Below are 18,564 nucleotides of genomic sequence, written 5' to 3'. Positions count from 1 at the left end.
AGCCCCCCGAAGCCGCCCCAGCTCCTCTCGTGCTCCGAGCATCTCCAGCATTTCAGGAACTGGAACCCTGGAACCGCTGACGTCTGGCACGTGTCAGAAACGTGGCAGGAGACGTACTCTGCTGTCGCAAGGCACTTGCAAAGCCGGCCCGACAGCTGAAGCAGACTCACACAGTCCACCGACCAACTCGGGGCCCCCACTGCTGTCCACTCACCCTCATGCTTCGTTCAAGCTTCCGTGCCTACGCCCTGAGCTACAAGAAACAAAGAGAGAAGGTCACATCCACAATGGATACGCAAACAGTGCCGCACATGCAGAGGACTCAAACACAGAGACCAGAGCCAGACAAATAAAAACAAACAAACAAACAAACAAACTGAAGTCCACAAATGCCACAAGGCCATGAATGCATAGCAGCCCCGGCAGGGGTAATGACAGACATACCCTCTGCAGATGAAAAAGGTGACCCTGCTCAGTCTCTTGGTAATACTGCACCAACGCGGTCAAGCCTCTTGTAGCATGTCATCAAGCTGGTTTTAGTCCTCTGGAGAGTTACACAAGTGGGTTGATTCATCTAGAGATTAAAATACAGATCAAACACAGGAGCGTATCCCACCATCCCAAAAAAAAAGTGAGCCAGCAACCTCTGCTAAATATCCCTCTATGAAGTGAATTCCAAGCCCTTAGAATTCCAGAAATCCATAGACTCCAGCCTGCCTAGAGAACCCGGCAACTGACTGAAGGAAAAACAAAGCACTTACCCCCAAAGAGCAGCCCAGGCAGAAGGAGCTCTCTGACGGCATACTTGGGGCTCATATACCTTTTGGTCCCACCCAGCACCCAAACCCAATCACCTGGGAAAGGGGAGGGGCAAAGCACAAGAAAGTAGAAAGAGGAGGAGCAGCAGCTGTGGTTTATTTACTTATTTATAAGGCTTAGCTCAACAGCATGCAGAGGGCAGACAAGAGAACTGGGGTGTTTCTAGAAGCAACAATCCCCACGCTTTCGCTGCAGCTTTGAATATTGAAAGGACAACACAACCAAGCAAGTAACTGAAGCTTTTTCAGCTCGAATTAGCTCAAACTTTTATTTATGCAGAAAGAAAAATCTAGGAGCAGAACAGATTATACGCCAACAAAATCAATTCCGTTCCACTCGCAGCAAAAATCACTTACTTCAGCAGGCTACCTGAGAACCAAAAGGCTATGCTGATGGGTCAAAACACACTACAGGACACTGGGGCCGGGCCCTCCGCTGCACCCACTTAAAACCCATCCCTACACTCACCAAGGTGCAACCCCAACCCGAACACAGACGCAGCATTTCAGCCTCAACACAGTTTCCAGAACTGCTGGAAAGCAGGCTTCATCCTCAGCGAGGCGTGCTCAGGCTGCACAGGAGGGGGCTTCGGGCACCTCTTTGCCTACCAAAGAAGACCGCCATCAGCGCCTGCTTTGTTCCGATCCTAAAGGCTAACATCACAGCCCACGTTGCCTGGGACACCTGATAAACAGAAGAGAAAGCAGCCATACCGTTTTCAAGCCGTCCCTGCACGTGTCGCTCCTCGATGATCTGCAACCTCTTCTCAAATCCTCAACCGCTTCTGTGGAGAGCCTGCCATGGCACCTGCAAAGCAAGACCCTTCACGGTCACCTCATGCTACTTGGCAGTTCTGCTCCAATCCAGCTCACAAACAGCCCGCCCTTCCCGTGCTGCTCTTCAGAGTGCAGCTTGGCCCCACTCAGCCTGTGCGACACACCTGTGAAACAAAAAGAAAAGCATAGGCTGAAGCAGCATCCAAAGCCACAGCACAGCTGGGACAGTTACTCTCATCTGCTCCCTAACCTCTGCTCCCTCACCTGCCCTCGAGGCAGATGCTTCCATCTGCTCTCTTAGGCCAGCTACAACACCCCTGAAATATAAACAGGATTTTTACTGTACTTTGTGCAGTTAAGTAACTGCAGTGACAACTGCACCCCTAAAGTACCTGCTACATCTGTTCATCGCTCACCTTGCCAAAAGCAGCTCCGGTCAAGTCCCGCGTTGTACACTGTGTTTCAGCTTTAACAAATGAAAACGGTCACAAGATAATCATTCAGCTGCCAGCATTAGCACCCATCCCTCAACAACACAAAGGGACCCCGTTTACAATATTATCATTTCAAAACAGCAGCCCCCTTGCCTCAGCACACCTCAGAAGTAGACCAAGCCAGTCACCGAGCTGCCTACGGAGCGCTGAACAGTTCCGGAAGGAGCTCTTTCCTGTGACAGGTTCCTCCAAAGGTTTACACTCTACTGGGGACAGGAGAGAAATAAAAATAAAAGTTTCAAAAACCCCTTATCTGTAAGCTTTCAAGATTCGACAGACCTCCTCCTCAAGCACACCGTTCAAGCACTATGCGAGCAGCTGCTCACAAGCAGCTCAACTCTCCCCCCCACACACACATCTGACAAACACCACAGAGATGACTGTGCCTGCTGCCCTTCAGTACGTGCGCAGAGGCAGACCAGATGCCTTCGCCAACACAGTCCGGACAATGTATTAGCACACCCATGCACTGCCACGTTAGCTGTCATCACTAACTGCCAGGCAGGACAGCTCCAGACCAAACACATACACACACAGGCACGCCGCAAACACTACAAACAAAACACACAACACAAGGCGCAAGAAAAAGTGAGCCCCGGAGGGAAGCCCTATGGCAACAGCAAGTCACAACAGGTGCTCTGCACCAGACCCAAGGAGAGACGCAAATGTCACGACACGCAACTGGAAGACACTGCCAGAACTGGGGTGATGGAGGCCTAAAAAGCCTGCCTTCAAGGCAAGAGACCAGAAGGATGGGGACTGAAAACCCCATATGATTCAAAGATTGAAGCCGAAATTCCTTTAAGCGGTATATTCTTTATTGCAGCGCTGGATGCACGGGGGATCTCTCCACCTATCGTGCATACCCAAAGCAGAAAGCAGTCTTGAATTTATACAATCAATCAATATTCTACCGGCGCCTATACATATTCATTACCTACCCCCGCCTTCCCTCGCTTCTCATGCTAATTAGCCTTTTGGCACCTTGCGCCTGCGTAGAGCCTCCCAAGAATTGTGGGCAGGGGCCTTTGGGACATGGGCAGGGGTCTTTGGGAGGAAGACCCCGAGTCTTCCTCACAGTGTACTTTTCACCTTTGGTCAGGAATCCGCTGAGTTGGCATGTTTCTTAATCGCAAGAGCTGGCTGTTGCTAATTCTTCCCTTTGTTGTGTCTTTATAATGAATTCCAACGTCCAGTTTTGAGATTTATAGTCCTTACATTTGTTTCTCTGTCCGTCTGCCGCTTCCTTATCGTGAGTTCCGGTGTCTTGTTTCGAGATATACAGTCCTTGTCAGGGGACTGTCCTTGCCTCCCCAATACCTCCTTAATCACATAAGACGACGCTTAGGAAATCAATTTCCAAGCAAGAGCTCCTGATGCGGCCCAGATGACTTCCGCAAGAGTGAGGATGGAAACAGACGCCATCTCAAACCGAATACGATGCACGAGACCTGAAACAGAACTGCATTTCAAGCAGCGACTGCAAGACAAGAAGTGCTCGGATCAGAGCCACGATGACAAAACAAGCACTGAGGCCCTTCAGCACCGCTACCAAGTCCCCTGTCTGGTCAGTCCAGTGTAAAAAGCTAGAAGGATATCAAGACCCGAGAAGCACAGAACAGACGCTGCAGAAGCAGCACTACAGGACAGACGAACAGAAGGAAACCGTCCTGCCTGGCACACGCACTCACGCTACAAAATAATCCCGCTGCTTCTATTAGCCTGGTGACCCAGCCACAAGCAGCCTGAACGTGACCCAGCCTGAACCACCCTCTCCGTGGCACCAAGTCTAGTCAGCCAGCAGGCACCATGCTCCTCTGGCTCCCAGCTCCCATTAGCCACCCCAGATATGCAAATACCAGGTGCCCCCCAACTTAGCTCTCAGGTTGCTGCATGGTAAATTCCCTCCGCCTCAAGAAATGCACAGGCACTGATCGTCATCTTAGGCAATTGCCAGGCTCATCATCAGCTGCAAAAACAGAGTACCAGCATTCACTAGCATGCCGGTCATGATGCCCAACCTTCTCCACAATGCTGACTACTGCTGATGCAACATACAACTATGCTCACCTGTTCCTCCTCTCCAAATCCAAGCTCCAACAGTGCAACCAGTATCATCCACACCACCTGGGAAAACAAAGGGATTAAATGATCGTTGCGTTCACAACACATCACCCAATGGTGGTTTTTTTTTGTTGTTGTTGTTTTTGTTATTGTTGTTTTGTGTGTGTGTGTTTCCTGTATTTATTTATTTTTTTAGTCTGCTTTAGCTCAACGGCATGCAGAGGGCAGACAAGAAAACTGGGGTGTTTCTTGAAGCAACAATCCCCACGCTTTTGCTGCAGCTTTGAATATTAAAAGGACAATACGACCCAGCAAGTAACTGGAACTTTCCTACCTGGAATTAGCTCAAACTTTTCTTCACGTTGAAAGAAAAATCTAGGAGCAGAACAGATTATACACCAACAAAATTGAGTCCATTTCATCCCCAGAAAAAAAATCACATACTCTCATCCCCTCCTGTACCTCAGCCGCTTGCCTACCCCACGTGGCACACGCTTCCATCTGTTCTCTTTACCCACTTATAGCACCTCTAAAAGGCAAACTGGAATTTTACTCTATTGGCTGCAGGAAAATAACTGCAGTGACAACCGCGCCCCAAACTGAGCCAGCAGCCCCTACTAAACATCCCTCTACTAAGTGAATTCCAAGCACTTAAAATCCAGAAATCCATAGACTCCAGCCTGCCTAAACAACCCTGCAACGGACAGAAGGAAAAACAAAGCACTGCCCCCAAAGAGCAGCCCAGGCAGAAGGAGCTCTCTGATGGCATGCCTGGGGCTCATATAGCATTTAGCCCCGCCCAGCACCCAAACCCAATCACCTGGGAAAGGGGAGGGGCAAAGCACATGAAAGTAGGAAGAGAGCAAAAGAAGCAGCTGTGTTTTGTTTTGTTTTTTCCTTTGTTTTTTAAAATCTGTTTTATCTCAAAAACATTCAGAGAGCAGACAAGAGACCTGTGGTGTTTCTAGAAGCAAAAATCCCCTTTTGCTTTTGCTGCAGCTTTTAATGTTGAACTGATAACGGCACCAAGTAAGTAACTGAAACTTCTTCAACTGGAATTAGTTTAAACACGCTCACCGTCATCTGCAAACACAGAGAACCAGCATTCACTAGCCCTAACCCTAACCCCAACCCGCACCCTAAACTCTAACCCTAGCCCCAGCCCTAGTCCCTAACCCCAACCCTAGTTCCCGAGAACTTCATTTCCAGGCATGCTCTGGGCGCTCAACATGGCCTCCCGGAGGTCCGGAGTCCCAGAACTACATTTCCCGGCATGCTCTGGGCACCCAACATGGCCTCCCGGAAGTTCGGAGTCCCAGAACTACATCTCCCGGCATGCTCTGGGCAGTCAAGACGGCCTACCGGAAGCCTGGTGCCGGAAAACTACACCTACCAGAATTCCCTGGACAGCCAGCACGGCCAATCAGAGGCCGAGTTTTCGAGAACTACATTTAACAGCACTCACTGTAACCCTAGCCCTTCCCGCCCTTACACAAAAAAGCCTCAAGCCCTATCCCTAAACATCCTCGAAACCCCTACAGACCTAACCCAAATTATTTACCACGCTAAACCCCTGAAGTCCTATGCCTAAAACCCCTAACCCAATAAATTGAGACGCTCAAATCCCAAACCCACAAAAATAGGACGCTCAAATCCCAAACCCCCTTCCAAAAAAGAAAAAGAAAAATCAAGAAAAAAAAAATCAAACAAACAAAACAAAAACAACAAAAGGGGTAGATCTGGTGGCATCTGCCCTGTAACCCTGCAAAAATCACGAGGGACCTAGAACAACAAAGCAAACGCACAAAATAACATTGACATCCTATCCATAAATGTGCTATAACAATTAATCACCTCCAAAGAGCTTCAAGCAATAAATGCACATACTACTAGATCGGTTTCCTCTAAAAGATCGTACCAGACCCTGACCCACCAACAGAACCCTGCATGTAGCTAACAGAAGCATCAACAAAGCACTGACCCCAAAGAGCAGCCCAGGCAGAAGGAGCTCTCTGATGCCGTGCCTGGGGCTCCTATACCATTTGGCCCCGCCCAGCACCCAAACCCAATCACCTGGGAAAGGGGAGGGGGCAAACCACAAGAAAGAGAGCAGGAGAAGCAGCAGCTGTGTTCTTTTATTTATTTATTTATTTGGGTTTTTTTGTGCCTATCCCTAGTTTACAGCATGCAGAGTGCAGACAAAAGAACTGGGGTGTTTCTAGAAGCAAAATTTACCGTATTTATGCCTCAGCTTTGAACATAGAAAGGACAATACAACCAAGAAAGTAAATGAAATATTTTCCACGGGAATTAGCTCAAACTTTAGTGTTAGGTCAGAGGTTGGACTCAATGATCTTGAGGTCTCTTCCAACCTAGAAGATCTGTGATTCTGTGTGATTTACATATGAAGAAAAACCTAGGAGCGTAGGAAATTACACATCAAAAAAAACAACGACGTAATAAGCAACGCGCATGCACGGCCCCACGGCCGCCTGCAGTACTCGTTTTCCACCAGCAGGAGGCGGCAGAGGGCGCCCCCGGGCCCCACCGCGCATGCGCCCCCCTCGGCCGCCTGCAGTACTCGATCTCCACCAGCAGGTGGCGGTAGAGGACACCCGCGGGCGTCACCGCGCATGCGCGCCCCTCGGCCGCCTGCAGTACCCCTATCCCATCAGCAGGTGGCGGAAGAGGGCGCCCCCGGGCCCCACCGCGCATGCGCGGCACCCGGCCGCCTGCAGTACCCGAATACCACCAGCAGGTGGCGGCAAAGGGCGCCACCGGACCCCACCGCGCATGCGTGCACGCCGGCCGCCTGCAGTACTCGTTCTCCACCAGCAGGTGGCGGCAGAGGGCGCCCGCCGGCGTCACTGCGCATGCGCGCCCCCCGGCCGCCTGCAATACCCGATTAAAACCAGCAGGTGGCGGCAGAGGGCGCCCGTGGGCGTCACCGCGCATGCGCGCCCCCCGACCGCCTGCAGTACCCGAAAGACACCAGCAGGTGGCGGCAGAGGGCGCCCGCGGGCGTCACCGCGCTATGCGCGCCCCCCGGCCGCCTGCAGTACCCGAATGACACCAGCAGGTGGCGGCAGAGGGCGCCACCGGACCCCCACCGCGCATGCGTGCCCCCCGGCTGCCTGCAGTACCCCTTTACCACCAGCAGGTGGCGGCAGAGGGCGCCCCCCGGGCCCCACCGCGCATGCGTGCTCCCCGGACGCCTGCAGTACCCTTTTCCGACCAGCAGGTGGCGGCAGAGGGCGCCCCCGGGCCCCACCGCGCATGCGCGCTCCCCGGACGCCTGCAGTACCCCTTTACCACCAGCAGGTGGCGGCAGGGGGCGCCACCGGACCCCCACCGCGCATGCGCGCCCCCCGGCCGCCTGCAGTACCCGAATGACACCAGCAGGTGGCGGCAGAGGGCGCCACCGGACCCCACCGCGCATGCTCGCCCCCCGGACGCCTGCAGTACTCGCTTCGCACCAGCAAGTGGCGGCAGAGGGCGCCCGCGGGAGTCACCGCGCTATGCGCGCCCCTCGGCCGCCTGCAGTACCCGAATAACAGCAGCAGGTGGCGGCAGAGGGCGCCCGCCGGCGTCACTGCGCATGCGCGCCCCCCGGCCGCCTGCAATACCCGATTAAAACCAGCAGGTGGCGGCAGAGGGCGCCCGCGGGCGTCACCGCGCATGCGCGCCCCCCGACCGCCTGCAGTACTCGCTCTCCACCAGCAGGTGGCGGCAGAGGGCGCCACCGGACCCCACCGCGCATGCGCGCCCCCCGGCCGCCTGCAGTACCCGATTAAAACCAGCAGGTGGCGGCAGAGGGCGCCCGCGGGAGTCACCGCGCTATGCGCGCCCCTCGGCCGCCTGCAGTACCCCTTTCCCACCAGCAGGTGGCGGTAGAGGGCGCCCGCGGGAGGCCTTGTCGGGCGGATCACAGCTCGCCTACTGTGCCATTCGGAGCTTGTGGCTGTATTTTTTCCAACGTGTTTGCTACCCACACCCCGCGGGGCAGCTTGTCTTACAACGAATTCTCTCTGTTAATATTCTCTTTAAGGCGGGCACGAAGCATCCACTGCTCTTCTAAGCAAGCAACCTTCCTTCTGTGCTCCCTTCGGGATGCAGGACTACGTGCACTGAGATTTATTCCACTCATTTTTTCTTCGCCTTTTCATTGGCACAGTCTCCAAGGACGCCTGGCTTTCTTCTCACAGACTCGCGTCCGTTTCAGCGTAAGGCATCTTTTCCCTCCGCCGCTCTAATCCAAATTCAAATTATCCAGATAAAACAATAGCGAGGTAAGAGAGAACTGTCTGAGTTAAAGTCACCATCTTTCTGTAACTAATTTAGCAGACAGCTGTACCACATCAGAGGAGGAGGTTTAGATGCTAACCAGGTCACAGGCCCTGCTCAGGCACATCGCGGTCAAGTGAGTGCCCCCGGAATCACTAAAGAAACTTAAGTAAGAATCTACTAGAAGAAAGCTGTCTCCTCTTACCACCACCTATTTAAGAGATAGCGTAGTACAGGCAGTTCTACACGCATAAAACCACATACACACAGTATACCTGACCCAAGTAAATTCCCTCTTAGAAGTCCACCATTAAGCAAAAGAGGCGTATTGTGGTGACATACAGCTGCCGTGTAATGATCCTGAAGGGATGAATCGCCCTATGTATTCCAAGGTACTACTGTGGTTTGGTTTTTTTGTTTTGTTTTTTTGTTTTGTTTTTTTTCCCCCCCCAGTACGTTCAACGGTACAGATAAGTACGTTCCCGATAAGAAAAAGAGTTCAGAATTGTTTATAACGAGTTCGTTCCACGTGTCACTTTCTCACTTAACGTAGTAATAAAGATACGCTGCTGCTTTTGGATTTAATTTCCTTCTTGAATCTCACTGGTGTAATTCCAATGGTCAAACAACCTCTTCCAGAAAGACCAGCCCCCTGCTTCACAGGAGAAGGAAAAGATGTCTCACACACGCTGGCTAGTACTAAAAAGAGTAAGAGGAAGAGAAGTTCAGGCCATCAACGTAAGTATGTTTCCCTGCCTCTTCTGCTGGCTGGTCAAGTGGAATCCTCAGGACAGCCCCAGTACCTTGTGAAGAGCTTGTTAACGCCAGCACAACTTCAACTTGTCTTTTAAAAGAAAGCTGTTAAAGGAGCAGGAGACTGTTTTTAAATGAGAACAACCGAAAATAAAATTATCTGAAGAGCCACTTACTACTGGCACATTACCGTTTAAAAGGAAAATATTAATTACGTGCAGGTGCTCCAGTCTTCGTTGCATTTTCTGTGATTCACAACATTACCTTTGAACAAAAGAGTAAGAGGAACGGAAGGGAGGATATTAACTCGGGTAACCAAGGATTTGGCAAGCTGGAACTTGGTGTCTTTAACACTTTAGCCTTGGAGCAAAAATGTACACCCTGTACAGGCTGAGCTGACTGATGAGGCAGGTGCTCCAGGGTACGTGCTACCGGGAGGTAAGTAACAAACACATTCCGCAGCTATTACCAGAAGTGGGGTTTCAGGATATGCAGACTGGTTTCACAAAAAATATTAGCGGTCTGTTGGTGACAGACAATTCGAGGAATTCAGCGCTGCCCATTACAGACTCCTCAGATCAGCACTTAATGAGAATTAATAAAACGGTTTTTTTTATATATATATATATATATATATATAAAAAATAAACCGTTTTATATATACATATATATATATATATATATATACACATATACACACACACACACACACCTATGTTCAAAAAACTGTATACAGTTAAAATATCAAATTAGTGATCCGGTAACAACACTGTTCAAAACCAGTCTCTTTTGTATGAACATTAAAATAAATGCACACTTTTAAAAGCATTTCTTTTTAGTGCTTCCAAAGCACAGCGTGTGCCAAGGCAAGGCCACCTGAAGAATCTCCGTCCTGCTCACGGGATGAAAGAGAACTGAAGTCAGGGACCTGGGAAGCCTCAGGTGCGCTTTCATAATGTCTGCAGATAAAAACAGAAGAGAGTCTGAGGTAGATTGTTTAGTAACCACCAAGTGGTAACAGTCACAGGGCTGTCTTTAGCTTTCATTAACACAACAGCAGTTTCTTTACTCTCGATCTACGCTGAATCTCAAGTTTAAAGGCATGGCTAGCAGTTCTCGGGAACAAGACCCTCGTCTCTGTGCTGGCAACATGCAATATTACCAGTGCAGGTGTTTCTGGGAGTTTTTTTTGTTTGTTTGTTTGTTTTTTTATTGGGGGGGGGGGGGGGGGGGGCACAAAACAGATGGGATCTCTCCACAATGCAGACACCGTGTGCATTTGACAGTGCCCCATTTTAGTGCGATCCACTGCCTATTGCACGTAAAACGGCTAATGACAGTATTCAAGTGAGTAAATTCTCACCACCTGCAGGAGGGGCAGCAATGGTTATTTTTTTCAGCCTGTTGAGCAAAGAGCACCCTCCACAGGAAAAAAGCCACACCTTTCATAGCACGTCCTTAAGGTTACAGCCCAGCTTCTGCCGATAGAGGTTCGTAAAGTTAAAGCTCTGCTGCTTCTTCTCAGACTCTGACAGTAAGATCACTTGACCGCCAGGATGGCGAGGGCAACAGCTACGTCCTCTTCCACTCTTCTGCGGCACAGCAAACTCATTCCTGGTCCGTATTCCTCTGGCTGGTACACTATTATCTACCGTTCACCTGATTAACTCTGTTGGGTAGGCTGTTGAACTCTAGCTCCTCTAGCGTTCTCTCTAAGTGCTGTATTAAGACACGATTTTTAAACCTAGGGAAGTAATTTCATTTCTTCTTCCAAAAACAACAGTTAAATAACTCAGTATTATTTTGCCACGACAAACAGTATTAGCAGAGGCTCTCTGTTTCCAGCATGGAAGAGCTTCCCTCATTTCTGACATCAGAATGGCAAATTTAATTTGATACAACCACCTTTCCCCAACCCACGCAAATTCTGGGTCTTTCTTCCATAACCACCCATATCTTTCTATTTCACACTTCAGCTCTAGGTAACGACCATTTACTTCAGAAAATACAACGGCAGTTTGACCGCTGAAACTGTAATAATTTCAGCATGTCAAAACAAAACACTTGTTTTGGAAAAGATTGAGATTTGCTATCATGAACAACGTTAGCGTTTAACTCTGAATCATTCGTATCTATACAAACCTTGCTCCTTCCCTTACAGCAAATTCAATGAAATACTTCTGAGTTTCCATCCGTCCTTGTACGTACCTCCTCAAGAAGAGAGAAGATTTTTTTCACGATCTTAAAGAAGAGATCCAAACAGATATTAGAAACAGATCTTGTAAATGCATTTTCAGTAAATCTCAACAGCCAAAGGAAAAACAACACAGCCTAGAGTTTCCCATTTCTGCATACAGTAATGCACATAAGAAAAAAAAGCCAGCATACCAATAATTTGAAGTGATATCGATTAGCTGATATTCAAATGTAACGCTGAATTTTGTTCTCTTAAAAGAGCAGTATCTAGAAACACCTGCCCTTGGAAAATGCAGACTAGGTTTAATCAGCAGAGAAGCCTTGTATCTCCACGAACACGCTGCCATGATCAGCAGTTAATAGAAACAAAGGGATACCAAGCCATGTTTCAACCTAGAGCTGTCATTTTTGAAAGCAGAGGTTTAAGATAACTACTCTTTACAAGATGACCGATCTATGTGGAGCACGAGCACGATTGTCTCGTATAAAGTTTAACAAAAAAAAAAAAAAAAAGTAGCGCAAAAGAATGAACCGGACACCTTAGATGTGAAACAACAGTATTTTTTCATTGGTTTCTGTGTTTTCTTCTCTGAACCAACTATGAAAACACGAATGGTGCTGTGATTAAGCCTGCTTAAGAGTGCTGCAGTAAGGACGGTGAGGATATAAAGTTGGACTGTGAATACATGTACTTACTTTCTTGTTCTTCCACTACTTGTACACGAGTAATCAAAAATCATTCCAAATCTGAGGTTTTATTTTCAAAATAGATCCTCATTTCAAGAAAAAGTCTTCTGTACCCCTAGCCTATTTTTAATACACTAATAAAGAACTTACTTCTTCCACGTTTGCGAACCTCTTTCACCACTCTGATTTTAATACCAGCATCGCTTCCCTCCAACATTGTAGGTGTTATTTTAAATCAATTTGGCACAGATTCAGAAGTAGACTCCATCACTCGTTTTTGGTCATCTCCAGCCACGCTGTAATTTAGAGGCCCTCGAACAAGTGCATTGGTACCAGGCTTATGATCCAAGCCATCTTCGCATCATTTAAGCAATTGAACTCATCATGTAGAGAGTCTAAGTCACCAGGTGACATTTCATCCTCTCCCTTAACAGCTGGAACCGAAGAAGCCATTTGCACAGACAAGCCATCAATTTGCTTTTCCAGCAACTGACAGTTTTCTGCTTTCTTCTCTCCATTACCATCTTGGACAGTACTGATACCAGTGTCTGAAAATTAAGAAGGAGCTTAGTAGTGCATATAACTGCAGGATCAAAAAACACAGAAGGACATTATTCTGCATCCCTTCTTGTTGAAAGTACTGTGTAGAGAGTTACTCAGCACTGTCAGATCACTTCAGTAGTTTTATTCACCCTTTGACGCAACCACAGGAATACCTCCTTTTGGGCTGCTACCGTCTCATATGACTGTCGTTAAGTTATTTGCTGTATTCCCATTTCAGTGACTAAAGTAAACTAAAGTTTCCCCTCCTTCCCCCAGTTCCAGCAAATTTTTCTTTCGACTCTGCTGCAACAGGTGGGTAAATTACTATTTGTGAGAAATTTTAATTTTTTTTTTTTTTTAAACACACTTTCCTTCCCCACTTCTCCCTTCCCCACTACAGAATACACAAATGAGAATTAAAAGCTGAAATGAAATCCTTGCTACCGCCAAACCATCGTGGTGAAAGGTTTCAGCACTTTTTAGAAACAGTTCAAAATTATTGCTCATTCAGGACTTCGTTACCTATAGCAACAGCCTGTTTGTCTAAGCCAACCAAAGAAATTCAGTCCCAATTAACTCTAAAACTTACGTGTCCTTTTGAATTAACACAGAAAGCACGGAGACCTTTTTTTTTTTTTTTCTGCACACTATGTCCATTTATGACCACACAAGTTCCTGTACTACAACAACTCCAACATACCTTTATTTGTTGGCATGCCTTTGAGGTTCAGATATGGTGACGGAGATCCAGCAGCACAGGGTGGCCCTTTCCCACCAACATGGTTTGTCACAACAGTGATTGTGGCCGTCGCAATAGCGGCGACATGCTACGCCTTCTCTCTTTAGTGATGCTGGAGTATTGGGCTCTCCAGGACGCTTGATCTTAATTCTGAGGCCCAGCAACAAATTTATCTGCTTCATCTATCATCATACCCTGAAAAGACTTTTTTTTTTTTTTTAATATAAGTAAAATACAATTGCTTCGTCAATTCACTACCAGAGTATTTGCCTCCGTGTTACAATTCAGTTACTTTTCAAATAATGATACAGCAGATAGCAAGACTTCTCCTACCTTCTCATCCTGTTTGAACAGACTGCCAAGTGTATGAAGAAGCCTTTTTGGTTGATCTGGATCAATCTCCCGAAGGGGTGAAGGCATCATTTTCAACTACTCCTGATGATTTCCCCTTTGAGCAACAGGAACGCCGTGAAGGCAGTCTGCAGCAGAACAAGGTATCTAAATTTAGTCTACCTTAAGACTAAGGAAATACAAGCCTCGCATGCTTCCATTTCCAGTGTTAGCATTTAAGAACTAGAAATCACTATTTCCTCCCTCTACAAAACAAAGGAAAAGCAAAAGGCAAATAAAGCCCCTCTTTCCTTTCACCATCACTATAAGAACATCTACTGCATCCTGTTGCACAGGAAAGCTCACCCATGAAACTTAATTTTCAAATTCCAAGCACGCACAACATGTTTTGTGACAGAAGGCAGAAATTTCATTCTTTTCCTTCAGAATCTAGGGAAGGACGACTGACCCAAGAAACGATGCAAAGTCTACTTCCTCTCCCACACCGAGGACAGAAACACTACTTAGGTGAATTAAATAGCTGTACCAGAATATTAATAAATAATTGTGTCCATTTACCTTCATCCTGCCCCACGATATCCCTGTGTGTTTTCAGAAGATTGGTTCTCATTCCGGTTAGCTGATCTAGAAGACTGTGACAAGACATATCATATGCATTTCTGAATGCCCGTGGCTTCAAATCCTAGTTTTATAATAAAACAAGTAACTTTCAGTTAACCCGCGAGTTCTCACGCACAAAGAAATTGCTCTGTGGGCTGTACTACTGTTAACTACTAAAAAAAAAAAAAAAAAAAAAAATTCCGAAACAACTTCAGACATTCTGAACGTATTCTGAAACAACTTTCTTTCCATCTCTCTGGAAAGAGCTTTCCTCCTATCTGTGACAAAGGAAAAAAAAAAAAAAAAAGTTGTGATCGCGGGAGTCGTTACACAAAGCCACACTCTGTGAATTCACTACTACAGTTAAGATCATTTTTAGTCAAAAAATACCTCGGCAGCAATGCTATCACTGCAAACATAGCGTTGCCAAAAAAAAAAAAAAAAATTCAACTCAAGATATAGGAGAGGGCGAGCTAAAAGCACAAATAACATGACCGATGGAGGCTGCAACAACCACCTGGTAGATGGTTGTCCACAGCCCTCGGATTGCATGGTCGTCTTTCCTGACAAACGAATACTGGAAGAACAGAAAAGATACACCGTGTGTCCGCAAAAGCCTTCGGGGAGACTACTGAAAGGAAAACCAAACCAAAAAACTAGGAACAGCAAGTGGCGTATACGTCAGTTTTGTTAACAGAGCACCACTAATGTACCAGGAATTTCCACATTCTTCGCCCCTCCTCTACCTTGAAAATGTCACCCAATTCTGTCAGTGTCTTCACCATCAGCATTTATTTATTTATTTCGTTTTTCACGTGGACATCCAAGGAAAACATTTCGAGTCCCTGTCATTGAGGAAGAAGAGGAGAGGGGGGGGGAGGAAAAAAAAAAAAAAAAAAAAAGAGAGATGAGGGGGGAAGAAGCACTGCCATTCCCTTTCCTCGGTAATGCGAGCAAAAAGCTCAGGCGCTCAGCAACAACGTGCTTTGAAAGATAAAACACAGAAGAAACTGCACATTATTTAGTCTCAGCTATAGAGTCACGTGTATTTGTACCTGCTCATTTATTCATCTGCCAGTGTATTTTAGTACAAACGCTACAGAACATAGAAACCGCAAGGTTACTACTACCTTTTGTGACCGACGCGATCTTTGGCAGGAACAGCTATCGAGAAAGAACCAACAAAATCCCCTTCGTCGACAGCCATCTGAACCTTTATCGTCTAACAGCAGTCCTACAAACATCCCCTGGGATGCTCAACTCCTGAAACTTTCTGTTCAACTTGAGGCAGAACAAGCCCTTACCCTGGGCACCTTCACCCAGCTCTCCACTGCTAGCAGAGTAGCACCCTGATACTGTCCAGGACGCGCTGCAGCAGCCTACTCGCTTACGCGTATTTACTGCAGCCTGGTTCGAGACGCGCACAGAGGGACCCACGAAAAAATCCACCCTTTCCTTCAGAGAAGTAAATACATACATACATACGGATGACACGGTAAGGAAGAAAAGCTGAACACACAGCATGCGGTCCTTTACCGTGGGGCAGATCCAGCATCAGCACAAGGAGCTTTGGGGCACGTGAGCGATCATCTACACCGGCCATCGCGACAAGCCAAACTCACGCACACAAGCCTCGACCTAAAAAAAAAAAAAAACAAAAACCACAGAACACATTAAGTTCCTTTATAGCTTATGGAAGTAACAACCAGCATCTTAGATGCAGTTGGATAGTTGGATTGCATCAGCTTAGGGACTGCCTCCTTCAAAACGCACAGGGGGGTGGGGAAACCAGTCTTGGAAACCTGTTGCCTAACAGGAAGGAGACTGTTGTTTTCTCCTCCATAGGTGACGTTCTTCCAAGCATCATCCTGCTCCTGGATTTTACCAGCCACGACGGGATGGTCCTACCAGCGTGAGTCGGGAACGCTTCCCACGGGGTTTCTGTGACACTGAAGTAAGTTTTCTGCAGGTACAAGTAACGCAGCACGAGACGGCAAGGAAGCTAAGGCACCGTCTGCAGCACAGCACGTGTGCGATATTGGGCCTGAGGGGACCAGTCAAAGCCTGCAGTAATCGCTGAACAGGTGGGCAAGCAGGGAGCCCTACGGGAAACAAAGCTCACGTTCTGCAAAGCTCTTTTCCCGTCAAGAAGACGGCCTTTTCTATTCAGCGCATTTACTGAACTTTAGGCTACTTCCCATTCGCTTTGGCAAGTTAGCCTTTGCGTAAGCCAAGAGGTTTTAAACTGCCAAGCACCACTGATGGTTCTTGTTCTCCAACAACAGGGAATTTCAGTCAGGGCGCTCGTTAACAGGAAAGTCTGGCTCTGTTTCACACAAATCACGTACCTAAACCACGGAGACAGGAGTCTGCAGGAAGAACTCTTTAAAAGGTGAACTTAAAGAGAAGGATACTACTCATTTTTCCAGAACTTCTGCAAGGACTGCGGCAAAAAAAAGGCTGAACCAGGGACGTCTCTATCATCCCCTCTAGAATTCAGCAACTCCATACAGTTATGGGTCAAATACCACAGCTGCAGCGCAAGACAAACAAAGACCTCGAAGGTCACGTTTCTGCCTGCGTACCGAGCTCCGCTGGGAAGACCCCCCACCTCTGGAAAGACCCCCAGCCGCTCAACTCCCAAGCAACGTTGCCACGGCCAGTGCTTACGCAGAGTTTTGCTCTCTCTCGCTGCTCAGTACAGGCCCAAGGCCTCCTTTATTGCACACAGTTCAAGCAAAACTCTTGGGACATAACCAATAGACAGACAGACAGACAGAAATTGCCTCTCACGTCTGTCCTCACTGACCGCAACCAGCGTCCTGGAAAGCCCCGCAAGCACCAGTCTATTCCTAGGACAACTCCGAAAGCTGAGGCGGGACAAAGTTTAGCCTCTCGTACCAAAGACTGAGCAACAGACAGAGCCTGACAGGCCAATTCATTCTAGGTCTAAGAGGCTACTACGACTCGGCAGGCACTACGTGCCTTCCTTCCCTTTGCGCTTCCCAGCGCCGAGCAGCTCGCGCTTCCGCAAATTCAATGAAGCCTTTGAGCCGGGGCTGCAGGAAGCTTACGAGCACGCCTTGATTCCACCCCGAGGTCGCTGCGACTTACCTGGACAGTCGGGACGGACGGGCTGCTCTCTCTCCTGAGAACCCTGCGACCGCAGCACGCCAGCTGCGGCTTTCCTCGCTTTACCCGGTGCGCCACCTTCGCTCGGCAACAAACCCCGCAGGGGTCCTAGCGGCGGGGAGCTGCTTCTGCCCCGGTGAACCGCAGCACAAGGAGAGAGCCGGCTGTCAGGACGCAGGGAGAGGAAAGCCTCCGAGGCGCGGCGCGGCGCAGCCCAACGATCAAGCGCAGCGAGGACCCGTGCCCGGCCTCAACACCCCCCGCCCCTCCCGGCCCGACGGTCCGAGGAGGCACCCCCGGAGGCTCTCGCTCGCCTCACCGCCGGCAACCGCGCTCGCCGCCAGCGGCAACCTGCGCCCCCCGGCGCGCACGGCCCGGCCCCGGCCCCGGCCCCGGCCCCGGCCCCGGCCCGGCCGCGCAGCCCGGAGCCCACGTGGCCGCCCGGCAGCGCAGAACTACAGCTCCCAGCATGCCTCGGGACGGAGCAGTCCAGCCAACCCAGAGGGGCGTCGGCCACACGCACGCAACGGCACCTCCTCCTGCTGCCCTCTCTGCCCCCCCCCGCCGCCACAGCCGCCCCCCTCTCCCCTGTCCCCTCTCCCCCAGCCCCCCGAAGCCGCCCCAGCTCCTCTCGTGCTCCGAGCATCTCCAGCATTTCAGGAACTGGAACCCTGGAACCGCTGACGTCTGGCACGTGTCAGAAACGTGGCAGGAGACGTACTCTGCTGTCGCAAGGCACTTGCAAAGCCGGCCCGACAGCTGAAGCAGACTCACACAGTCCACCGACCAACTCGGGGCCCCCACTGCTGTCCACTCACCCTCATGCTTCGTTCAAGCTTCCGTGCCTACGCCCTGAGCTACAAGAAACAAAGAGAGAAGGTCACATCCACAATGGATACGCAAACAGTGCCGCACATGCAGAGGACTCAAACACAGAGACCAGAGCCAGACAAATAAAAACAAACAAACAAACAAACAAACTGAAGTCCACAAATGCCACAAGGCCATGAATGCATAGCAGCCCCGGCAGGGGTAATGACAGACATACCCTCTGCAGATGAAAAAGGTGACCCTGCTCAGTCTCTTGGTAATACTGCACCAACGCGGTCAAGCCTCTTGTAGCATG

At 49.0% G+C, this 18,564-nt stretch overlaps 1 long non-coding RNA gene across 5 annotated transcripts; it reads right to left on the bottom strand.

The window, feature by feature from the left end:
• Positions 1–9,933: 9,933 nt before the first annotated feature.
• LOC311210594 lies at positions 9,934–17,858 on the bottom strand. Of its 5 annotated transcripts, XR_014618533.1 has the most exons (11): positions 17,421–17,858; positions 16,080–16,247; positions 15,843–15,944; positions 15,053–15,151; positions 14,265–14,338; positions 13,689–13,834; positions 13,317–13,559; positions 12,224–12,621; positions 11,333–11,431; positions 10,633–10,909; positions 9,934–10,149 (listed from the first exon to the last, which is right to left on the bottom strand). It is a non-coding gene; the product is annotated as an uncharacterized lncRNA (long non-coding RNA). The 5 variants fall into 5 exon arrangements; XR_014618534.1 differs by lacking the exon at positions 15,053–15,151; XR_014618535.1 differs by lacking the exon at positions 16,080–16,247.
• Positions 17,859–18,564: the final 706 nt, after the last annotated feature.

The sequence above is a fragment of the Netta rufina genome (assembly GCF_964035555.1).
Source record: "Netta rufina genome assembly, chromosome: 5".
In the NCBI taxonomy this organism is placed as follows: Eukaryota; Metazoa; Chordata; class Aves; order Anseriformes; family Anatidae; genus Netta; species Netta rufina.
This window is presented reverse-complemented; position numbering and strand designations above follow the sequence as displayed.